This window comes from Melanostigma gelatinosum (assembly GCF_949748355.1).
Source record: "Melanostigma gelatinosum genome assembly, chromosome: 1".
NCBI classification, from domain to species: Eukaryota; Metazoa; Chordata; class Actinopteri; order Perciformes; family Zoarcidae; genus Melanostigma; species Melanostigma gelatinosum.
In genome coordinates, this window is record NC_136634.1 from 17,182,525 (window position 1) to 17,208,734 (window position 26,210).

At 42.4% G+C, this 26,210-nt stretch overlaps 1 pseudogene across 1 annotated transcript in view; it reads left to right on the plus strand.

Moving 5' to 3' along the window:
- LOC306784768 (nucleosome assembly protein 1-like 4) overlaps positions 1 to 23,400 on the plus strand; it is a 47,790-nt pseudogene extending 24,390 nt beyond the window's left edge. The window contains exons 2-9 of the transcript in view: positions 10,211 to 10,297; positions 11,195 to 11,266; positions 11,360 to 11,499; positions 11,744 to 11,889; positions 12,852 to 12,994; positions 13,124 to 13,156; positions 13,313 to 13,357; positions 22,853 to 23,400. The product of the transcript in view is annotated as a nucleosome assembly protein 1-like 4 (transcript). The remainder of the gene's footprint in view (positions 1 to 10,210; positions 10,298 to 11,194; positions 11,267 to 11,359; positions 11,500 to 11,743; positions 11,890 to 12,851; positions 12,995 to 13,123; positions 13,157 to 13,312; positions 13,358 to 22,852) is intronic.
- The last annotated feature ends 2,810 nt before the right edge of the window (positions 23,401 to 26,210 follow it).

Sequence of the window (26,210 nt, forward strand, 5' to 3'; positions counted from 1 at the left end):
CTTCCACTCGGTAGGCCCGGGTTTGATCCCCGGCTCTAACATGTATTTTACAAAACGCAGCGGCCGTTGTGATGTATTAAAATAGCGCTGTTTTGTTTTGTGTGTTGGTTAGGGAAAGAATTGTTTATTAATTGACTGTATTTGTAAAGATATTCATTTCCTTCGGGGACCGTGCTTGTGAATTGTGCGCATTTCAGAGACGGCAGTGTATTTTAATTTGTGTTTATCATTTGACTGTGTTTGTTTGCTGAGAAGCAGTTTGTCATTTGTGCGGTGGCCAAGAGGTCAGTCAGCACAGCAGTCGGTTTGCTGAGTTTGGAGAAAGTGGATTAACTGTCGAGTGTTCAGAGACGGCAGCGTGTGATTTCGATTATTTGGTATGAATGAGAGTTAATGTGTGGAGCATATGAGAGAGCTGAGAGCTGAAGCTGAGTTGATGCGAATGTTCGTGTGTGATTTCAAAGTTGATGGTCAGTTGAGCAGAAAAAAACACGCATTACACACAGGCGTTGCAATCACACACAAACATAAAAAACACTAGAATAGACTGAGAGACAGCTGAGGGTTAATATAAGTGTCAGTTTTACTGGCGTAGTTAAAAAACTACTGATTTATTGGAAAATTGTGTTCCCTAGGGACCGTGAGCAAAGTTTATAGCGGAAAAAAGCAGGGATCCATTCAGTCAGACAGACGCTGAGAAAAAAGGGAGGTGAGCTTTCCTAATAACAAAACAGGTGCGGCCGTAGGGAGTGTATCGGCTCCAAGGACAGAGAGCTGAAGAAAACTAAAAAGGGGGGTTATGGGCATATTTGTTGCCATACTAATCTGAGAAATTCGAAACCACGTAACACACACACCAGCACCTATCTAATTCAACTGCCCCTCTTCCCTCTCCATCCCCGCATCAGACACACACACCCGTACTAGACAAAGCACCCCCACCAACTTCTGATCCAGACGATTCAGATGATAGATGATCTAAAACATAGAGTTACAGCCATTGAATGAGTAATTCCAAAAAAACATAGAAGTTCACACCTAGCAGGGGTGAAAAGGGGGATTTGTAAATAAAATATATTCATTCACTGTTAAATAATATGCGTTATACTTGTAAAGCTTATATTGCGGAGTTGTGAGGTCACTGTACGTAGGTCAAAAACGCAGAATGGGGCATTCCGTCACCCGTTCGCACGATAGGAACAGATAACAGTGACCCTGAAAGTAACGGCTTGCTTAAACCATCAGATTAGGGCTGAAAATTGCCATCTTAGTATAGAGGACAAGAGTTCTTTTTATCTATTCACACAGAGACTTCGAAACAAGTTTAGAACTGTATTCATTTCGTTCTCTTCACCATAAGTGTTAATAATAAAATGGATCAGCATTTCACACACACTGACGTTCCAGAGAAGGCAGGGTTTTGGACGTGAGCCAGTGTGGATGAAGCTGTCCATCAGGCCATTTGAATTGAACTGCACAAGAAAACTTGGGAGAAGTTTTGGCTCCCTCTGTTGGCACTTCACGAACTGAGAAAAAAAAAAAAAAAAAAAGAACATTTGAAGGAGTTTTGGCTCTTTCTGTGGCCACTTCAGGAACTGCTACAAGAACAGTGGACAGGAGCTTTGGCTCCATCTGGTGGACATTTGGGAATACTGAATCCAAACGTTTTATATTGCATATTAGTGAAGACACTGCAGACATGGCAGGCAAAGAACACACTTATGATAAACACCGAGCAGCAGTGGAAGGATCAGATGTGGAGCTCGAAGCACTACAAGTGTCACTAATGAGACAGCTGGCAGAGCTTGTGGCTCAAAAGACTGCTAAAGACAAAAAGAAGCAGCAAGGAGGAACTTTCTACTGCTACAACTGTGGAAAACCAGGCCACTATGCACGAAACTGCCGCTCGCGGGGTCAGCAACAACAACAAGGCTCACCACGTGGAAGAAGAGGAAATTACCAGAGAGGGACAGGCAATCAGCATCCAAGAAGCCAGAATCAAGCTGAACAGCAATATCTTTCACCACATGCCTGGCAGCAACAGAGACACTGCTGCAACTATTAGCCTCAAAAGAAAACCAAGGTCCAAACATGACATGTAGGAGACAAGTCACTTTCCTGGGTCGCACTCTCTCATCAAGCGGCCCACAGCCCACAGCCCACAGCCCACAGCCCACAGAGAAAGCATCCTCCATCATGAAACACCTCAGCCCCACTAGTTTGAACACAAGAAGCAGAAGATGTGTTCACCATTCTCACGCAGACTCTGTCACATGCATCGGCACTTCAAGCTCCAGACTATTCACTCCCTTTCCACCTAGATGTTTCTGAACAAAAAGGAGGGATGGTAAATGCAGTTTTGTATCAGAAAAAAGGGGGAGAAAGAGACTCATCAAAGAATCCTCCTAAGCAAAAAATTCACATTCGGAGCTGCAAGAAAATCGGAAAATTCAAAAAGAATGCACAAGATCACACATTGTCTATGAAACAGGAAGAATGTTGCTACAAAGGAGATGAAGGAAACACAGCATCCTATGCTGTGGTGAGACAATCCGAAGATCTAGAACACTCAATAGTAGCATCAGGTATCCTACCTCAACCAGCATCTGCGCAGCTAGCAGAAGTCGAAGCGCTCATACAAGCCTTGAAAATAGCAGAAGGAAAATCAGTAAACATCTTCACAGATTCTGCTTACGCACATGGAGCAGCTCACGTTGATGGGCCCATGTGGCGAAGAAGAGGATACAGACGAAAACAGATGGTTCTGAAAATAGCCATACAAGAACCAGAAATCACTGAAGAAACACTGATTGAGATACAGAAGAAGGCTGGACCATACGAATGGTCCGAATGGCAAAGAAGAGGAGCAACAAGAGGAGAAAGTGGACTTTGGAGATCCCATGATGGCAGAGTGGTAGCACCAGCAGAATTGTGTGTCTCACTGATACCAGAGGCACGCATGAAGGAAAGAAAAGAACATTGCAAAGAATGCAAGTATTGTGGTGGCATCCACACATGGAAAGTATGGTGTCCCTCTTCTGCGACGAATGCACCACCTGTGGGGATCACAATGTGAAGAAACCGTACAAAACACCTATGGGCTCTTATCCTGTACCATCAGCCTGCTTCCAAGACATCAGCATAGACTTCACTGACATGGGACATGAAAACAGAGTACAAGGAAAAAGGTACATCTTGGTAATGGTGGACAGATTCTCAAAGTGGGTGGAGGCAATCCCAACTAAAAGAGAAGACGCACAGACAGTAATAAAGTGGCTGCAAACAGAACTGATACTTCGCTATGGTGTTCCTAGATGCATAAGGTCCGACAATGGTTCACATTTCAGTAATAAGCATTTGCAGGAAGTGGAAGCCAGACTAGGAATTAGACATAGGTATGGATCAGTGTATCATCCACAGTCACAAGGACTGGTAGAGAGGGCAAATCAGACGCTAAAATCAAAAATAGCAAAGACATGTGTAGCATCAAAGCTGACATGGGTTGAAACTTTACCACTAGCTCTAATGGCAATGAGGAGCGCAAAAGGAAATGAGACGCATCTTTCACCACATGAGTTAATGACAGGGAGGCAAATGCCAGGTCCTCCAAGAGACGGTAGTCATATTCCTGCCTTAGATGTGCAGCAAGTTGAAATGAAGGCATATATGACTGCTTTAATCACTCTCACGGAGGCTCTCTCCAAACAGGTCCAGCGGACCAGTGCAGCTGACCAGGAGGAAGTAAAAAATCTCATCCGAGTGGGTGACTGGGTCAGGGTCAAAGTTCATAAGAGAAAGTGGACTGACCCCAGGTGGACAGGGCCGTACGAGGTGAAGGAGGTTACTTCACACTCGGTCCAAGTCATAGGTAAAGCAGGAGCACCTTGGCACCACCTGTCACACTGTGCCCCAGCACCTGAGCCGTCCAGACCTCTAGCAGAGGTCCGAGGTAATCTGACGCAAAATGCATAATTTGTTTTGTAATTTGTAATTTGACTTTTCAGCAACCACCAACAGGTGATCCAATTAGCTACAGGACATGGAAGCGACAATGTTTGGTTAAATTGGATTGTTGATAATGCTATAAAAAACAAAATGAGTGGCTGTGTAGCTTGTGCTGCAGCTAGACCAGCTATGTTCACCGAACCAGCACCACTATATCCTGAATCTGACCCAACAGGATACGCATGCATGACAAATATGACTAAAATGGCTACTCCACCAAATTGCACGACTCTGGCATCCATATTTCCACCAATTGACAACCAAACTACAGTAGGTTATTTCAAAGCTTACAAAGGACTAGGATCCAGATATGTCTGTTACCATTTCACCAACGATAGAGCTCAAACCAACCTAGGCAGAGTGCCAGAAGACTGGTGCAATATGACACGACCAGGCTCAGAGATAGGTTCTTGGGCTAAGGGAGGACTATTCTACTACTGTGGGGGTCTGTGCTTATTCTCTAACATACCAGCATCTACAATGGGAGTGTGTGCTATGGTGAGGCTAGCAATGCCACTTACCTTAGTGGGAGACAAAATACTACAGGAGCAAAACAAAGTACAAAACCTGACCCAACGCAGACGCAGACATATCTTAGCAAAAAGAGCAGCTGGAACTGAGTTCAGTCTGGACAAAGGTCCAACCTACATAGATGCAATCGGAGTGCCCAGAGGAGTGCCTAATGAATACAAATTGGTAGACCAAATTGCAGCAGGTTTTGAGAGTATCGTGAGTATAATTCCATGGATAACAGTGAATAAAAATGTTGATCGTATCAATTATGTGCATTACAATGTTCTTCGTTTGGCTAATCATACTAGGGATGCAATAGAGGGTCTGGCTGAGCAGCTGGCCCCAACTTCTTTGATTTCTATGCAAAACAGAATGGCTTTGGAGCTTTTGCTCAATGTTTGGAGACCTGTGTTGCACTATCATCCCCAACAACACTGCGCCGGACGGTTCAGTCACAAAAGCACTGAATAGTCTGAAGGCACTGTCAAAAGAAATGCAGGAAGCATCAGGTGTAAACAATCCATTTGGAAATTGGATGGAAAACATGTTTGGAAAATGGAAGCACCTGATCTTGTCAATAGCAGTGTCAGCGGGTGTGTTCATTGCAATACTGGTGTCATGTGGATGTTGTATAATACCCTGTATTCGTTCTTTGGTTGGCCGTCTTATCACCACTGCCCTCTCCAAGGAACCACCACCACCCCCTCCTTATGGAGCTTACCCAGTATGGGAAGAGCAGAACAGCCTGGTAGGGTCAGGAGAGGCAGAGGCAGACACAAGCGTGTGAACAGGGTAGGAAGGTTAAGAAAGTGACGTCCTTCAGACGTCAAGAGAGGGATTTGTTGATAAAATTAGCTTATATACAGCTTTAATCAGCAATTAGCTTATATACAGCTTTAATCAGCAGCTAGCTTATATGCAGCTTTAATCAGCAATTAGCTTATATACAGCTTTAATCAGAAATGAGCTTATATACAGCTTTAATTAATCACTAGTATATTAGTAGTTTTAATAATCATTACCTTATGAGGCTTTATTAACCACTCACGCATTACACACTTTATACACTAGGGCAAGGGAGAACCACGAGGAAGATTACTGATTTAACTGCGTCACAAGGAACAGGCCGCCATCTTCAGATAGATAAGAAAGGAACAATGGACAGTGAGATTCAAGAGAGGGACAACGCCCCAGCAGAGCCCAACTTCTTCACACACTCTTTCTCAGGTCCGCTTTCATGCAACATTTCACGCACACTGATAGAAGAAGACGCCTTCTGGGAGGGGCCAAGGTAAACGGACGTTTACGGCTTCCACCCAGGTGTCATACACATACAAATGTGCCACGCCTGCATCTTTGATTTTGACAAATGGACATCAAGGGGTGGAACCCTATATTAAGTTTCACACTGCTGTGTCCAAGTGTGACTCATGGTGAATCTCTGCGAAGTTCAACCATTAGCACCCAAGCATGTTTGATTGCTGGGCTGAATAACTCTGTTGATAAATAAATCTATTGCTTTAATATAACTATACGCCTCTGAGAGCTTCTGTTTCATTCTTAAATCCGCTCTAAGTGTGAAAGATAGCTTTATTTTCACAACAATCACGGTCGGCCTCAAAGGGCCGGTTGTAAATGTAAGACGGTGTAAATGTAACTACTCCCAACAGATTGGTAAATAACTGTCTCTGCATTTGATTGTTTATTCAAATGTTAAAATATTGTACATGCAGTTATATAAATGTAAAACTATATTTCAGCACATTTCTGTTATTATAACTTAAATCCTTTTAATTTAGGGTTAAGAAACCCAGATTACTCTATCAAAGATCAAACTATTAAAGAAAATAGCAAACACAAGTAATTATAATAACTTTGTTCAAAGCTTAAAATCCTTTCAAGGGTGCGTTTGCACAATCCCACGTGAAGTGTTTCATGTGTTGTAAAGCCACGTTTAAAGTAGTCATCAATATACTCACAATAATATTTGCAAGTGTACAGTAAGCAGCCAAAGAGCTGCTTCTGTGACTGTGTGTTTAAGTAGCTCATCATTATGCCTTTCTATCTCATAACTTCGACTTTCGATCTCATGATTTCGACGATGGGGATATTTTTATTATCAAATCTAACTTTTTATTTTATTTTTTTTAAATCAAAAGAAAATAAATTCTGGCGGATTCGTGGGCCACATAAAATGACGTGGCGGCACCCCTGACTTAAACTGTCTGAGAAGTTCGAGGGAGGTCAGAGACTTTCTAGTGGGTTGGTGGTTTTGCCCGTCCTGGCTCTCTGTCCTTCTCTCCAGCCCCTGCTCACTCCCCAGACCTGCCAGTCCTGGTCACATGACAGCCCCTCCCACCTACACACCTGTTCCCACTTTCCTCATCAGACCTGTAGTTTCTAGAAAACGCACCGAAAACATTTTACTCTACTATATATTTGAAGATTTTTTACGATAAGTAATTGTTTGTATGTGAGAAACATTTCACCAACAAAGACCACGCTTCTTATGATTGCAAATTAGTTTGAAATAAAATAACATACATCACAAAAAACAAAACAAATAGAACTGAAGCCACCGGGAGATCATTGACACACTTATACAGGGAGACACAGCTTGTTAAATCAGGAGAAACTTAATTTACAGTGAACAAATACATTTATTAAATTGTGCAAAGTAAAGTTAAAATTTTGGAGAGTCGACACTGGTAGAGTTGTTGAAGACAGTAGGGGCAGGTTGAAGATAGATGATGGCATGTGGAGTGGGACTGCCCTCAGTGGAAGAAACCTTGAACACCAGATGTAATGATGAATGGGGAGGAGGGTCACATCGGTTCGTACTGAAATGACAGCTGACTGCACAGAAGAGAACAGGTCTTTAAAGTTTGACAGGAAATATATGATTGGCTGAGGGAGGCCGTGGCGAAATCGCCCACTGTCAGCTGATAGAGTAGGAGCCAGAGAGCGAGAGTCAGAGAGATGAGGGAGTGAATAAGAGCATACAAAGACTGTCCTAATGTAGGAAGTCAGAGTAAATCCTCAAACTTTACATACCGGTAGTTATAGTATTTATAGTCATACAGTTGTAAATTAATTATTTCAAAATATCACTCCTCTGAGCAAAGCTCTATACGTTTTACTGTACTTGACCCTCAGTAAATAATCAATGCTAACAATTTGATATTCAAGGAGGGATTTGGTAATCCTTAAATTATTATAGTGGCACCAAACATACTAAGCCAAATTACGAAAAGTGCTGACGGACAAAGTCTATTCTGAATCCAATGCTACAGGTCAGATATGCTGCTGGTTCACACGACAGGAGTTTGGTGAGAGTATATTACCCCATCATTGTACATCGGACACCGGAAGTACCCAAACGCATGTTGGCACATGATTTGAAGACTGGCCATCCCCTTGTTTGATACTACTGAAACAGCAGCCCAACACAGCGACATGTCACCGTTCAGGACTCTCACTCAGGAGATACGTGACTGCCTCTCCCCGACAGTACACGCTCACTGTCACGATCAGGGCAACCAGGGAAGTTACTCTTGCATGTGTCACAACTACGTTAGAGGCAAGACCAGTGTCCAGATATAACAATGATCCATAGAAACTTGTGAGGAGAGAAAGCACAGAGAGTGAGTGAATGACAGCATGAAAACACTGTCCTAATGTAGGAGGTTAGAGTAAATGCCAACATTTTACACAGTTAGTTCATTATTTTACAACTGTATGATTATAAATACTATATTTCAAAATATCCCTCCTCTAAGCAAAGCTCTCTAAGTTTTACTGTACTTTACTCTCAGTAAATAATCAATGCTAACAATTTGATATTCAAGGAGGGATTTGGTAATCCTTCAATTATAATAGTGGCACCAAACATCGTGAGCCAAATTATGAAAAGTGGTAGCAGTCAAAGTCTATTCTGAATCCAAAGTTACAGGTCAGATATGCTCCTGGTTTACACGACAGGAGTTTGGTGAGGGTATCTGACCCCAGCAGCCGACATCGGACACACCGGAAGCCTGAAGTGAGGTTGAAAAGCTTGCAAGTTCATCTGCCAATTTGCCAGATGACAGACCTTCACCTCAACAGGGAGTCTGACCAGTCATATAAAATAAAATAAAATACTTTACAAGAAATTTTGAGGAGTGGTTTTGCCTGTGGCTTCCCTCAGAGCTGTCCAGCTGTCCTCTGTGGAGCACTGGGCTTCATCCACAAGATGACACCTCAACATTCTAATCCCAGAACTCAGCTGTGTTCCAGTTCCATCCAGCATTCTATTCTATTCTGTTCTATTCTATGAATTCACTATTTGCTAGTCCAGTGTTCAGCATGTTTTCCATGGCAGTTTTCACAAAACTCCACACATTATGACCCATTAGCAGTAATGATACAACACTGTATATTAAAAAAAATTATTTTGTCTGTTGCTTTGCAGATATTTAAAATCATACATGCAACAAGTCACAACAAAAGTTTAAGCTGTTGCAAGTAACTCCACAAATGATCCTTTTAACATTTCTGAATCGGTGGCAGCCCTCCCATTAGTCTCCCATTACCCCATCTGGGGGTAATGGGAGACAATGACACCCGAAGTCTGTTCTTGACGTCCACTCTACTCCGCCATTTTGTTTTGATTGCTGTCACTGCAGAACATCCCGCTTCACAAAGAGGATGTTGGAAATGGAAGCAGGGTTTTCAGTGCTTTAGTGGCGATCTCAGGATATTCAGCCTCGATTTTAATCCAAAACACCAGCAGAGTTGTGACCGAGACAAAGCGTCTTGACATGTCAAGAGGCACAGGCGGATGAAATTGCGAGAGAATCCGGTCATTTTTCAAAATAAAACTTCCTTCAGACTGATAATCAATAAAACGGAAATAATATAATATTTATTCTTCCTGTGCGGCCCGGTACCGGTGGTTGGGGACCACTGCTCTAAACTAAAGCTAACCTCAGTTACTATAAACAATGATATAATTATCAGTGAGGTTATGTCGGCCATATGATCAACATGCAGTAGATTCAGACTAAATCATCATGATGGGCCTTAATGTTGCCACCTGTCCTGTAAAATGCATTTATCAGCTGTTTTTGATTTATATTACGTTCTGCTGTCCCCTTGGCCAGGACCATATACTTTTTCCTTTCTATAAGTTCACTTGAGACTGTTGTATTCATTTTGCTTTTAAGTTCTGAACAAAAAAATTTCCTTTGCTCATTTAATGTTCATGAAAACAGAGTAAAAGCTAGTGGAAAAAAGACAACTTACAATGTCTGTTATTTGTTAAGAGACCAAATATCTAATAATCACTTGAATTCCCTGCACTAGTGGGTGGTTAAGTGTGTCTCTCTGGTCTGATATGTCAGTGAGGATGCATCCTTGGTGCTAAATTGAAAACTGCTATAACGAGTAGTCGTCTGTACTTTTGTCAGTCAAGGCTATTTCCAGAGCTAGTGACAAGAACTCAGCCATTCCTAGTTGCACTGAAGACTGTCAGCTGTAATGCTGCTGCACCTGTCTGCGCGCGCACGTGTGTGTCGATCTGTGTGTGTATGCATGTATGTATGAATAATTCAGCCTTATCGAATGAATGCGTGTGTATATATGCATTTCATGCTAATATTCCCAAATGCCTCTCTAAAATGATTAACTTTGCTGTGATGAATGTGTGTCACAGAGAAGAGATTTTGTCACAGGAACAGTGGAACCCACAGATGAAGAGTGTGTGTGGCACAGTGACAGAGAGGAAGAGGAGGAGCTAGCTGTAAGTACAGATTTGATTTTGTTTCTCTTAAAAGCCTGATCACTTTGACCAATCCTACTTCTTCTGGTTTTCCACACAGTTTCCCACTAAAGGAAAATGGTTTCCTTACAATCACACACAGGTCACTTAATCTCATCAATGTCACCAAAAGTCTCCTGAAATTGTCCAACAGGAAACAGGATTGTGGGAAATGTGGTTTTAATGAGAATCACTCGGGCTAACAAACTGTGATGGCTGAATTGTGAAAGACTTTGGTCTCAATGAGACTTCTATCAGCGTGTCTGCTGATCCTTAAAAAGTCCTAAAAGCTGTTGAATTCATTCATCTAAAAAGTGGCCTTAATCGGTTAAAACAATCTTTAAAATGCTCAGACATAGGAAGATGGAGTTTTTTCTCACATTGCAATTGAAAATTTCAGAAATAATTGAGACAATTCTTTTAGATAATTGACAAATGTCTCTTTCATTAGAGATCAGATCAGGATAGCGGAAACAACAACTCTGGTATTTTGTTAGGGGCCGGGATGCTCAGAGCAGATACACTGTCTGCAAGCTCGCGACGACATGGGGAAGTTCAAATTCAATGACAATCGGCCATTCAACCACGGTTGCGCAGCATGGCTGCAACTGGTACCAGTCAATGAATAAGAGGCACGTTGTATTTTGTGCAGTACGTGTTTCAAACTCGTACTGAGAATGAATGCAGGGGAATCACACATGCAAGTGAGGCTGAGTGTACACAGTGCAAATTGGTATATGGACACTAATCCTAAGAAACACAAAACTGTCGAGTCAAACAACACACAAAGTAATTGATGTGGTTTAAATGATTGATACACATGTCACTGTTCTGAATGCGTTTCATGCGTCTCTGATCTGATTGTTTATCTTCCACCAGGAACACGACGAGCCCATCCTAAAGCACCTGAAAGATATTCAAGTCAAGTTTTCTGAGCCAGGACACCCAATGGTCAGTTTCATAATGTTATAACAACAACTTGATATCATTCCAAGTTGATAAACTCGAGAGAGTTAAAATTGTCTATCTTGGTCTCCCCCTCAGAGTTTCACATTAGAGTTCCACTTTGAGTCCAATGGTTACTTCAACAATGCAGTCCTCACTAAAGTCTACAGGATGAAGTCAGAACCCGATGACGCGGAGCCGTTCTCATTCGAGGGGCCAGAGATCATTGACTGTGAAGGGTGAGAGAAACACGGTCATGATGGTTGAACTGGCTTCTACGCAAATGATGTTGAGGTTTAGGATAAAGTAGAGATGGTGTGCTGCGTAAGACATTTATTTTCACTCTTTCTATATTCATCTCTTGACTTGGCATCCCACATATCAGCCTCCTCTTGGCACTTCTACCAACTTTTACCTTTTTTGGGTCTTTGCTTTCTGCCGCCTCTCACTGTTTTGTACATCTCTCTTTTTCTCTCTTTCTAGCTGTCAGATAGACTGGCACAAGGGGAAGGATGTGACAGTGAAAACTATTAAGAAGAAGCAGAAGCATAAAGGTCGTGGCACTGTCCGCACGGTTACCAAACAGGTCCCCAACGACTCTTTCTTCAACTTCTTTAACCCGGTCAAAGGTGAGAACACACAGAAATAGATGCACACAAAATGTACAGAATTTCTTTGGGCTCTAAATTTAATATTCAAAGCTTTTAGTCAAACTTAAACTCGTCTCTCATAGCGGTAACTCTCTAAATAAACTCCTTAAGCAAACCCCGAATCACTGAAACACACACAGAGATAATTGCTTGACAGTCAACATGGCTGAGTTCATCTGCAGACGCTGTGGCAACAAGTTGGCGTGCATGTCATGTGGTTTTACCAACAGTCACTGAATTCAACAGCAGGTGGCGGCAGACTCCAAAACTGTGTCAGATTCAGCAGTTCCTCTGCTGCATGTAGGCAGCCAGTATGCTGGCAGATGTTGGGTTGTGTCCAGGAAGTTGCACTCACTGGAACGTTTTACATCATATATGTGGTGTGTTCAAGGACCCAAATGCAGACTCGTTTTTCTTTGTTGTTGTTTTTACAGTTCTACAAAAGTTGTTCGACAAAACATTTATTTCTCTCACTCAAAAACACGCACACAAAAAAACTCTTGAACAAGTTTTGTAGAACAAGTTTTGTAGAACTGGGGAAAAAAACTGGGAAAAAAATTGGAAAAAACGAGTCTGCATTTGGGTCCTTGAACACACCACATCATGAACCTGGGCAAATCCGCCCTTGAACTTGCGTTGTCCTCCTCATTGCGCTGTCCCCTTAATCTCATAGTATCCCAGCCTTTCAGAACCAGTTGGTGATGATGGATTCTTTCACACTGTTCTGCGCTGTTCGGATCCACTGGCAGACTTCAGAAAAAGCTGATCTTCTCTGCTCATAGCTCTGAATAGCATTCACGGCTAACTGGCTTGGCCAGTTGCTGCTAGCACAATAATAATAATAATAATTATACATTTTATTTATATAGCGCTTTTAGCACCCCATTTTATGTCTTCTTCTGTTCCCATAAATCCATGGGATTTGTAGCGGTGTTGAACAGGTCTTTATGTGTTCATGTTATAGGACGAGGACTCTGAGTTCACCCTAGCCACAGACTTTGAGATTGGGCATTTCTTCCGTGAGAGAATAGTTCCCAGAGCAGTGCTGTATTTCACCGGAGAGGCCCTGGAAGATGATGAGAGCGTGAGTGTTTTTCCTCTAACACGCCGACGTTGCTCTTGAGCACTGAAAAAGCCACAACATGGGATGTTTTGAGGACATATAAGCTAAACTGGTCATCACTGTTTAACCTCATCTGTGTTCTTCATGCAGTTTGAAGAGGAGCTGGAGGAGGGAGACGAAGAGGTTAGTAAAGACACTGAGTTTGATCGGCTGTGCCAGACAGCTGGGCATCACTGTTTACACAGTATATAATAATCATAATAATAATAATAATAGCAGCAGTCCTGCTATATTTTTTGTTAACCAGGGGTTCCTTTAAATCTTGTCTTTGTGTCTCAGGAGCAAGATGATGATGATGATGATGAGGGAGACTTTGACACCAAGGTCAGTATGGATAATTTACTTTTTTAATACAAGTGTTTTTGTTACTCTTGTTATTACTTTTGTGTCAGTGATAGTGGTGCTAATCATGTAGCTCCTTGAGCTGAGTGTTTATCCTAAACCCCCCTGAGAACACCGCACTGCTGGGCAGCAAGTATGCGGTCAGAGAAGGCTTGTGGGGGTTAGGGTAGATCACATGATCAATGACAGGAAGTGACACCATGTCCTTCGTCTCTGGAGTAAACGTTTGAAAAGTAGCAGAGGGAGAGGCCAACGATACAGCGTTTTGTGAGGGATCAATATAGCCACGCCCCCGAAAAATCCATTTTAAAGCCAACGGCGAGGAGACGGAGAGAACACAAACCGACGGTATTTCTGTCCGTTATATATTTAAATGTTATGATAGTCACGATGATAGTCACGTGCTCGCCCACTGACCAAAATTCTGACCCTTTGCTTTTTTATTAACAGCATTTACTTGTACTTTTACTTTCAATACATTCAATACATTTAATGTCAGAAAATTACTTTTGATACTTAAGTACAATAAATATCAGATACTTTAAGACTTTTACTCAAGTAGTGTTCTAATCGGTGACTTTTAGTTTTACTGGAGTCATTTTCCAGTAAGGTATCTTTACTTTTACTCAAGTATGGCTTTTGGGTACTTTATACACCACTGCCTGCAGGCAACAAAACAGACATTTAAAAGCCTGCGGTCCTCTGCTGCCAAGGACTTGGTGCCTTCTGCTGGTAAGGCCGACTTGTGGCTTTATAACGTTGCGGGCGGAGTTTGCGGTGGTACTGATGTGACGATGCAACGTAATAGACTGACTTCATACTGATGAATTAACATGTTCATTTTAACAGCGTGTACATTTGATGCTTCTCTATTTTATTACCGTTCATGTCTCCAGACTAACGCTAGTACTAATAACTTGCTCTGACCAGCTGTAAATAGCTGTGTTGTAACTGACATCTGTAACCTGACAGAAGGTCAATATGGTTCAAAAGTCTTAAGTGTATAAATATAGACCAAGGAGACTTAACAGCTCAGAAACACGAACGTTACTTTACACCAGTTACAGCGATGACATCGATCTTGACATGTGACCCTGTACTGTACTTGTGTTGAGCTTTCACACGCCAATACAGGTGAGAGGTCTTCTTGTGTTACATAATACGTATATTACTGGTTATTGTGCAGAAGTAAAAAAAAACTCATCTACAGATAGTTATTATTATTCAGTTCGGGTTTTATTGCCTCCAATTTAACATTTTTTTCTATTAGTCGGTTAACCGACTGATAGAAACATTGTCACGTGATCGACAGAAAGAAAGAAAAATGTCACTGTTCCAGCTCATCAGATGTGAATATGTGCTGGTTTTCAGTGATGGCAACCTGAATATCTCCAGGTTGGACTGAAATAAGCAATTGTTAGTATCAGCTATACTGACAGTATCATGATTTGTAGATCTAGACCTGATCAGATCTGATGTGCTGTATTGTACTTGGGGGAAGCAATCACGATTGATGAGACAATTAAAAAAAAAAAGTCACTCTGGTTTCATTTCTATAACGACTAATGCTTAGGGACACACGATATTAATCAGTGTACATTTAATCCCAAATTTTTCTTTATAAATCTCCTTACCATTTGTTGGAGCTATTTATTTGATATTGTATTTTGTTATTTCATTTATAAGTAGTATTGTTTAATTATTGTAGATGTTTCATATGTTAAGATTATTTTTCTCTTTAATAGTAATTTGTTTGTTTCTATTATTTTTTGGGTAATTACTGTGGGCACCTGTTGCTATTTAAACAAGTAGAAAGGTAGGACCAGCATGCACCGGGGTGGGCGTATAGTTTTTACCAGCTACACAGGACAGGAGAGACAGCACGACAGGAGTTAGTTAATTAGTTTGTTTGCTTGTTTTATTTGATTTATTTAATAAACACACCAAAATTGAATCCTGCTTGGACATTTGACTCTCTTCTGGCTGCGTAAAGATACCGACCACGGTGCATCAGTGGCGTTTGATTATTATTTGTTTAAGTTTGATTTAGCCGACAAATGGCCACTACATAAAGTAAAAACTACGCCCTAGGACTAAAGTAAAAACTACGCCCTTGGACTAAAGTAAAAGCTTAGCTCTTGGACTCAAAGGACCGATCCCACCACAGCCACAACTGGTTGGATCGTTTTTGGATTTTGTATGGATGATCAAAGAGGATTGTTTCATTCATCACTCTTGGATTCAATATCAGCGGGACAACTGCTTTGGACCGGATCAACACAGCGCTGAAACATCTCAGAAGAAACGGGTACGTGATACGACTGCCGTATAGGAAGACGGTGAAACGAGTGGAGTTTAAAAGTCTGTATTCACAGTGACGTACGTGCTTCTGGATGTTTAAGCCTGACTGCGTTGAATCGCTACAAAGGACATTGCGCAACACCCGCGCACCACCAGGCGGCTTTCATTCATTAAACAGCCCGACTTCAGTGTGTGTGTGTGTGGCGAACTGGAGGAGCGGCCTGTAAGCACCTTTGCTGTTTTTTGCTGCACTTTACCTGCATTCACGTCCGACGGATTTGATTGATGTGTGACAAGCCGTTTGGAAGAAGTGTTCAAAATGTCTGACGTTCAGGCGACGGATGTTGAAAGGCCGTCAGCAAGAAGAGACATTAAAATGACTTCTAAAGGCTTGGAGTTCTACACGGAAATGTACCAGCAAAAGAGGACCGCAAAATGCAAACAAGCCAAAAAGTGTTTGAGAAACATAAGTGATTTAATGACTTCCAATAAAAATGTAAATTCAGTGAATGCTGAGCTTTTTACATTCATCAAGTGTTACCAAGATGCAAATGACATGCATACATCTTTTGTGAGCTTACCTTTACCTCAAGATGAAGTTACAAGGCAAAATCTGTACTTCAAAGAAAAAATGACAATGTTCTATGACTTCACTGAAAAGGTAAAAGGCTGGCTGTCTGAAATGGGTTACCTATATGTGCAGCCATATAAAGATTCTCTCGACCACCAAAGTGTTGCAGATGAAATAAACCCTGAAGATGGTGCTTCTAATGTGTTAAGTGTAAAAATGAACTCTGTAAAGACACATTCCCAGCTATCACGGATTTCATCAACATCATCTGCATGCATCAGAGCTGAGGCTGACAAGGCAGCTCTGATGGAGCGCGTTGCTGCTCTAAAAAGGAAACATCTAATCGAAGCTCAGGAGGAAAAGTTGAAGAAAGAAAAGGAACAATTGGAACTTGAAACGGAATTGGCAGCTACAAGTGCAAAGCTTCATGTCTTGGAAATAAATTCATCCCAGCGTGGCTCAAAATGTTCAGACGGAATGAACTCTTATGTTGAAAGGAACAAGTTCAAAGAAGCAAGGCTATTAAATCCCCATGCCTACACCTTTGTTCCTGTTGAAAAGGATGTTATTTCTGTGTCTGATCCCATAATGCAACCACAGGTTGTTAGGCCTAAACAAAGGTCAAACACACAAATTGATGAGATGCTCTTAAAGACTGATTCTCCAGGTCAAACGACACAAACTGTGAATGAAAGTCTAGCAGGACTTGTGCAACCTCAACCCCATCAGAATGACATTGTAAATGTGATGCAAAGACAAAATGACATCGCTGCTCTGCTGGTCCAGCAAAATCTGTGCGCTGTCCTGCCTGTAAGAAACATTCCTGTGTTTGATGGAGACCCTCTTCAGTACAGGTCTTTTATCAGAGCTTTTGAAAATGGAGTGGAGGAGAAGACAACTAATTGGAGTGACTGTTTGCACTTTCTCGAACAATACACCAGGGGGCAGCCAAGAGACTTGGTGTGCAGTTGTCAACATCTACCTTCAGATCAGGGATACCACAGAGCCAAAAGTCTTCTCGCAGAGCACTTTGGAAACGAATACAAAATTGCATCTACGTATATGGAAAAGCTTTATAGCTGGACGCCTGTTAAAAGTGAAGATCTTAAAGCATTGCAATCATTTTCCCTGTTTCTTCGAGGATGCTCAAATCTAACAGAGCAAATGATGCATATGAAGGAACTGGACCTACCATCTAATATGAGGAGCATCATCTTGAAACTTCCTTATAAGTTAAGGGAACGGTGGAGAAATGTTGCTTGTGATCTGCAAGAGCGACGTGGCCAGAGAGCACTGTTTGAGGATCTTGTTGCTTTCATTGAAAAACAAGTCAGAATTGCCTCAGATCCACTTTTTGGCAACATTCAGGACTCACAACCTACCAACTTGAAGGTCTCCAACGTTAGTTACTTGAAGCAAAGGAAAAAAGGAAGCAGCTTTGCCACCAACGTTACTGCAGTGAAAGAAGGAGTCATCACTCAGTACACAGGAAACAAGACGTCTTCCTCTCTTCACAACTGTCTGTTTTGTAAACAAAGTCGTCACTCATTGGATAAATGCTCACAGTTTAAAGTTAAAGGACATCGTGATAAAATTAACTTTATCAAAGAACAGGGTATTTGTTTTGGTTGCCTGAAAGTAGGCCACACAAGCAAAGACTGCAGGAGTCGCTTGGATTGCAATGTGTGTCACCAAAAGCACCCAGGAGTCCTTCACATAGAGTGGCAAGACAAAAGAACAACCTTTCAACAAGCCCAACAGTCTGTGAGCCCTCCAAGTGTCTCAACCACCATGTCTCAAACCTGCGGCCATATCGGGGCTGGTTATGAAGATAATTCCATCTTTTCTATTGTCGCAGTCAAAGTCAAGAGCCAGAGAGGTAACAAAACGGTGCAGACATATGCCTTCTTGGATCCAGGGAGTTCCGGCACATTCTGTACAGAGGACTTGGCAAGAAAACTGAACTTGAAGGGTAAAAGGACTAGTATTCTGCTGAGAACAATGAATCAAAAGAAGATCGTAAATGCACATATTCTGTCAGGCCTTGAAGTGTCTGGTATGAGCACAAACGATTTCATTGAGTTACCTGATGTTTTAACTCAAAGAAGCATGCCTGTTTCTGCACTCAACGTCCCACGAGAGGAGGATCTTGATCAATGGTCTTACCTCAAGGATGTTAAGCTCCACGACATTGACGCAGGTGTTGAGCTACTAATTGGAACTGATGCTCCCAAAGTGATGGAGCCTTGGGAGCTGATAAACAGCCAGGATGAAGGGCCTTATGCGGTCAGAACCAGAGTTGGTTGGGTCATTAATGGTCCACTTCGCGGCAGTAGGAGTAAGAGTGGCTGCCCTGCTGTAACAGCCAACCGAATCTCTGTGGAACATCTGCAAGGAATGCTGGTTAAACAGTATAACCATGACTTTAATGAGAGATCATCAGAGGAGCAGATTGAAATGTCCAGAGAAGACATCAAGTTCATGAATGTTATGAGCAACACAACAGTATTAACTGGAGACCATTACTGTATTGACTTACCTTTCAGACAGGAAAATTCTGTCTTGCCTAACAATCGCTGTGTTGCAGAACAGCGCCTCCGAAGCCTGAAAAGAAAATTTGTCAAGAATGTTCCATTTAAGGAGGAATATACCGCATTCCTAAACAACATGATAACTCAAGGATATGCTGAGATGGTACCTGCTGATCAACTCGAACAAAGTGATGGAAAGGTGTGGTATATCCCTCATCATGGAGTCTATCATCCCAGAAAAGGCAAACTAAGAGTTGTTTTTGATTGTGGAGCAACTTTTAAAGGGACATCACTGAACTGCCAGCTCTTGCAGGGACCTGATCTCACTAACACTCTTATTGGAGTCCTCGTCCGATTTAGGCAAGAGCCCGTTGCAGTGATGGCAGACATCCAAGCCATGTTTCATCAAGTTCGTGTCTCAGAAAAGCACATCAACTTTATCCGCTTCCTCTGGTGGTCTGATGGTGACACTGCGCAGTCTCCACTGGAGTATCGGATGAAAGTACATCTATTTGGAGCTGTATCCTCACCAAGTTGTGCAAATTATGCTTTGAGGAGAACTGCAGATGATAATGTCCAACATTTCCCTCCAGAAGTGACAAATACAGTCAAACATAACTTTTATGTGGATGACTGCCTGAAATCCATGGCGTCAGAGGAGGGGGCACTGCAAATGATCAAAGATTTGAATGCGCTCTGTCATAAAGGAGGATTCAATCTTTCAAGATGGATCAGCAACAGCCGCACAGTGCTGCTGTCAATCGCTGAGGACAAAAGACCAAAAGAAATGGTGGAACTGGATTTGGATACAGACCAACTTCCAATGGAGCGAGCACTAGGACTAGAGTGGTGCATTGAAACTGACAAGTTCAAGTTCAGGACATCATTACAACAAGAGCCAAACACCAGAAGAGGCATTTTGTCAGTGGTCAGCTCACTTTATGACCCTTTGGGATTTCTAGCCCCATTCAGCATGCCAGCCAAGCTGTTACTGCAGGAGCTTTGGAGGAGAAACTTGGGTTGGGATGACACTATTTCCCACTCTTTCGCTGAACAATGGTCTAATTGGCTTGAGGACCTGCAAAGGATGTCTGAGTTCAAAGTGGACCGCTGTATTAAGCCCAGAGACTTTGGAGAACCTGCTACAGCACAACTTCACCACTTTTCTGATGCCAGTCAAGTTGGCTATGGAACTGTGTCTTACGTGAGATTGGAAACTGATGATAAAGTACATGTTGCATTTCTCTTGGGAAAGGCCAGAGTTGCCCCACTAAAGCAGACCACAATTCCTCGACTGGAACTCACAGCCGCAGTTCTTGCAGTTCGTGTGGATAAAATGCTTCGGAAGGAGTTGCAACTCAAGCTGGAGAAGTCAGTCTTCTGGACGGACAGCACAACAGTCCTTAAGTATATCTCTAGTGAAACCAGACGATTCCACACTTTTGTGGCAAACAGAACCTCTTTCATCAGAGAAGCAGCAGATGTAGATCAGTGGAGATATGTGGGTTCCAAGGATAATCCAGCAGATGAAGCATCAAGAGGAATGAGAGCTGAGGATTTCCTGAAAGGCAGGAGATGGATAAGTGGACCTGAGTTTCTCTATCAGTCAAAGAAGGAGTGGCCTAAACTTGATGGGAATCTTGATGTGATTTCTGCAGATGACCCAGAGGTCAAAAGGGACTTAATGGTAAATGCTATCATCAAGGATTTGGAAAATGCCACCAACCACCTGATCTACTATTTTTCATCTTGGACTAGACTAAAAACATCTGTGGCTTGGTTTCTGAAGGTCAAGGAACGTCTCTTGTTATTGGGACAGAAGAGAAAGGAGTTTTGTGCTTCTGCAGGCCTCAGAAAGGACGATCTGAAGAATCAGGAGCATGAAGTGGAAAGAAAAGTTCAAAGCTTTAAAGCCACACTCAAAGGACAAAGAATAACACCTGAAGATCTTGCTAAGGCAGAGCAGTCAATCATTCAATATGTACAACGACACAAGTTCAAAGCTGAAATTGCCTCACTGAAAGGATGTTTTAAAACCATCCACAAAGAAAGTCCGCTGTACAAACTAGACCCAGTAATGGATGATGAAATTCTCAGAGTTGGTGGTCGGCTGAGTAAAGCAGCACTGCCAGCAGAATCCAAACATCCAGTTATTTTGTCCAAAGACCTGCATGTATCCACGCTGATTTTGCGCCATATCCATCATCAGCTGGGACATGCTGGAAGAAATCACATGCTGTCAAGGTCACGGCAAAAGTACTGGATCATCAATGCAAACTCCGCTGCCAGGAAAGTCATATCTGACTGTGTTGTTTGTAGACGCAACAGAGGAAAGCTTGGTGAACAGAAGATGGCAGACTTGCCGGAGGAGAGAGTGTTGCCTGATAAAGCTCCTTTTACAAATGTTGGAGTTGACTATTTTGGGCCCATCAATGTTAAAAGAGGAAGAAGTCTTCTGAAGAGATATGGAGTGCTTTTCACCTGTCTAACCAGTCGTGCTGTGCATTTGGAAGTGGCATATACACTAGACACAGACTCCTGTATAAATGCAGTACGAAGGTTCATCTGTAGACGAGGTGCAGTCTCCACTATCAGGTCGGATAATGGCACAAACTTTGTTGGAGCCAACCGGGAGCTGAAGGAAAGTCTGGCTGTTCTGAATCATGACAAAATTCAAAGGGCTTTGGTCCAGGATGGCATAAAATGGAACTTTAACACCCCAGCAGCTTCCCATCAAGGCGGCATCTGGGAGCGCCTGATTCGTTCAGTGAAAGGTGTTCTCACCTCAGTTCTGCAACAGCAAATTCTGGACGATGAAGGGCTCCAGACTATTTTCTGTGAGGTTGAAGCAATTCTAAATGACAGACCTATCACAAAAGTCTCAGATGACCCAGATGACCTTGAAGCTCTCACACCAAACCACATTCTAATGTTAAAGGGCAAACCAATCATGCCACCAGGACTATTCATTCAAAGTGATCTATACATCAAGAAAAGGTGGAAGCAAGTACAGTACATGGCTGAACTCTTCTGGAAGAGATGGATCTCTGAGTACCTGCCTATGATGCAAGAGAGACAAAAGTGGACAAGGCCAAGAAGAAGCCTCACTACTGGAGACATTGTCCTTGTTGCGGACTCTACAGCTCCAAGAGGATCTTGGATGATGGGAAAAGTTTTGGAGGCAAGACCAGATACAAAGGGGCTGGTGCGGTCTGTGCGACTTCAAACCAGGACCAGCATTCTGGAGAGGCCGGTGATGAAGCTCTGTCTGCTTTTGGAAGCAGCAGACTAAAACATCATGGACTGATGTTTTCTCGACCTCTACTTTCTCTCTCTCTCTCTAATCTTTCTTTTTGTTGTAGGTGTCAAGAAGAAGATTAGCTTTAGGTCATGTTTATTGTAGGAATAGCTCGTTTGAGAATAATAATTGTGATATTATGCACAATTAGGGGCCGGAATGTTGGAGCTATTTATTTGATATTGTATTTTGTTATTTCATTTATAAGTAGTATTGTTTAATTATTGTAGATGTTTCATATGTTAAGATTATTTTTCTCTTTAATAGTAATTTGTTTGTTTCTATTATTTTTTGGGTAATTACTGTGGGCACCTGTTGCTATTTAAACAAGTAGAAAGGTAGGACCAGCATGCACCGGGGTGGGCGTATAGTTTTTACCAGCTACACAGGACAGGAGAGACAGCACGACAGGAGTTTGTTAATTAGTTTGTTTGCTTGTTTTATTTGATTTATTTAATAAACACACCAAAATTGAATCCTGCTTGGACATTTGACTCTCTTCTGGCTGCGTAAAGATACCGACCACGGTGCATCAGTGGCGTTTGATTATTATTTGTTTAAGTTTGATTTAGCCGACAAATGGCCACTACACCATTCAAATCATGATCAATTCATCTAGTCATTATTATATCTACTAGTAATTGAGCCTAAAGTAGGAGGACACTGACAGGGAAGCATTACTTTAAATGTTGTTTTTGTAAGATACCAAATATTTTACAGTTTGCCCATTAACTGCTCGTGCCTTTTAAAAACTGTATCTTGTGTTTCTTCTCCAGCTCCTGGGGGGATCCGCCTTGCCCACACAGATATCAAGATTCCTGACTTTACAGACAACCGTCGCCCCGAGGTTACGGACCCCAACAAGTCCTCCCAGGAGAGCAGCGAGGCGAGAAGGTCCTTCTCTTACCTCGTCACTGGAGCGACCGCTGTGGTTGGTGTGTATGCCGCCAAGACGGTGGTCACCCAGTTTGTCTCCTCAATGAGCGCATCAGCAGATGTCCTGGCCTTATCGCAGATTGAGATCAAGCTCGCTGACATCCCTGAAGGCAAAAACATGACCTTCAAGTGGAGAGGAAAGCCCGTTTGTCCGTCACCGCACAGAGAAGGAAATCGCAGCAGAGGAGGGTGTGAATCTGGCGGAGCTCCGTGACCCCCAGCATGACAAGGACAGTGATTAACCCCCGCTGGGTCATCGTCCTCGGTGTGTGCACCCATCTGGGTTGTGTGCCCATCGCCAACGCCGGAGACTTCGGAGGCTACTACTGTCCGTGCCATGGCTCCCACTACGATGCTTCAGGAAGGATAAGAAAGGGACCTGCTCCTCTAAAGCTGGAGGTTCCCTTCTATGAGTTCACTGAGGACGTAGTCATAGTGGGATAAATACTGGAGCTCTGTCTCCGTTCCTCCCTGTAACATGTATCTTTTAGATGGCTCCGTGTGAGAGTGACATAAAATAAAACTATGATTGAGCTATTGACTTTTCCCTCGTAACAAAGTGTGTTTTTCTTTGATTGATCTGCATCACTTAGCTTGATGTCTTTTGATTCACTGACATTTTATTTATTGTTTTAATCTCTATGGATTTTTCATTCCGCACTATTTTTAGTATTTTCCAAACAGAATTATGTAACACAATGTATGAGGGCCGGGTGTGATCAGGTCCAATCCCTTTGCTGCCGCACCAATCCTGATATATTGTGTTGGAGCTGTGTGATGAAGTCAAAGGTGGGGCCTGTTTCATGGTTACCTAAAGTTGAGCTGGTAAAAGTGCTCATACACATGAACAAGAGGCCTGGGGAGCACAATGATGAGGATAAGATGACGGTACGATCAAGAAAAGCCACCGGCAATCTAAAAAAGTATCGACAAGTTGTGAACACATTCAGGAATGTGTCGGCCTGTTAATCAACTGGAAGGAACTATAGATCGAGATCAGGATGTTGTTGGTTTGTGACTCCAAAGAATGTGTAGATTGCTTTTTCTAAGGACCTTTTTATGAGTTTGTGTCAGACAAGATGACAATTGTATACCAGTAATGGCAGCAGCAAAGAGTGCAAACTGCCAAGTAAGATAAAGAACTATTGAGTCACACTCCAGTCACTGATGGATTTAATCCTGAGGAACAAAGTGTGCCATGTACAACTATGAACCAGTGAAATACACAAACCTTTTTCTTTTTATTGATGAAATCATTTGAATACAATATACTGTGCACAGATGCAGGTAAAACCATCGTCTTAAACTTACATTACCATCAAATCAATCATCAATATAATCATCAAAACTATTTCAAACTGTACAGTTGGCGCTCATTCAGTGAATAACTTTATGAATTGAAATCAGTGGCGTTGAACCGCGGTTAATCATGTGTAACTTCAGAGGTGACTCGTGCTGAAAGCTTTTATCACAAACGGAAACTTTACTGCAACCAGAACAGCTAAAGGGGATCGTTTCCTGTGTGGGTTTTCATGTGGCCCTTTAGATATCTGTTGCGCACAAATCTATTACATCAGACTGAGCAGCTGAAAGGTTTTTCTCGTGTGTGGGTTCTCATGTGGCTCTGTAAAGTTGAACGAACGTTAAAAGATGTCTTACAGACTGAGCAGCTGAAAGGTTTTTCTCCTGTGTGGGTTCTCATGTGTATCTGTAATTGTGAACGCTGGTTAAAAGATTTCTTACAGACTGAGCAGCTGAAAGGTTTTTCTCCTGTGTGGGTTCTCATGTGTATCTGTAAAGTTGAACGAACGTTAAAAGATTTCTTACAGACTGAGCAGCTGAAAGGTTTTTCTCCTGTGTGGGTTATCATGTGGCTCTGTAAATTTGAACGAACGTTAAAAGATTTCTTACAGACTGAGCAGCTGAAAGGTTTTTCTCCTGTGTGGGTTATCATGTGTCTCTGTAAAGTTGAACGAACGTTAAAAGATGTCTTACAGACTGAGCAGCTGAAAGGTTTTTCTCCTGTGTGGGTTCTCATGTGTATCTGTAATTGTGAACGCTGGTTAAAAGATTTCTTACAGACTGAGCAGCTGAAAGGTTTTTCTCCTGTGTGGGTTCTCATGTGTATCTGTAAAGTTGAACGAACGTTAAAAGATTTCTTACAGACTGAGCAGCTGAAAGCTTTTTCTCCTGTGTGGGTTCTCATGTGGCTCTGAAAATTTGAACGAACGTTAAAAGATTTCTTACAGACTGAGCAGCTGAAAGGTTTTTCTCCTGTGTGGGTTATCATGTGGCTCTGTAAATGTGAATGCTGGTTAAATGATTTCTTACAGACTGAGCAGCTGAAAGGTTTTTCTCCTGTGTGGGTTATCATGTGTCTCTGTAAAGTTGAATGTCGGTTAAATGATTTCTTACAGACTGAGCAGCTGAAAGGTTTTTCTCCTGTGTGGGTTATCATGTGTATCTTCAGAGTCTGTCTCTTGCCAAATGTTTTGTCACACTTAGAGCATCTAAAACGTTTCTCACCAGCGCTACATCTTGAATCACTGACACGGACTTCATCAGGTTTCACATAGTTTAAACCTGACTGAGGTTCTCTGGTCTTCTTGCATTCACCACCCTCATCAGTGTCAGAAGATTCTCCAGTCTTCTCATCAGTATCTGGTTCTGGATATCTATCTGGATCCAAGTTCCTGTCTGGTTCTGGTCCTCCACAGTCCTCTCCATCAGCTTCTGTTCCCATCTGTTCAGTTTGTCTTTGATGAAGCTGTGAGGACTGAGCTTCCTCTTCTTCACTCTTCACAGGAGTGAATGAGAACTTGACATCAGCCTCCTCCAGACCTTGAAGCTGCTCTCCTTCCTGACTGATGCAGAGTTCCTCCTGTTCTTCTTTAATGTGTGGGGGCTCTGGGTCCTCCTGTTCTTCTTTAATATGTGAGGGCTCTGGGTCCTCCTGTTCTTCTTTAATATGTGGGGGCACTGGGTCCTCCTGTTCTTCTTTAATATGTGAGGGCTCTGGGTCCTCCTGTTCTTCTTTAATGTGTGAGGGCTCTGGGTCCTCCTGTTCTTCTTTAATGTGTGAGGGCTCTGGGTCCTCCTGGTCCAGACTGGAGCTCCACTCCTGCTGCTCAGAGGGAACCTCTTCTTTAACCAACAACAGCTGCTGGACGTCTGCAGGAAAACAGTAAACACACACAC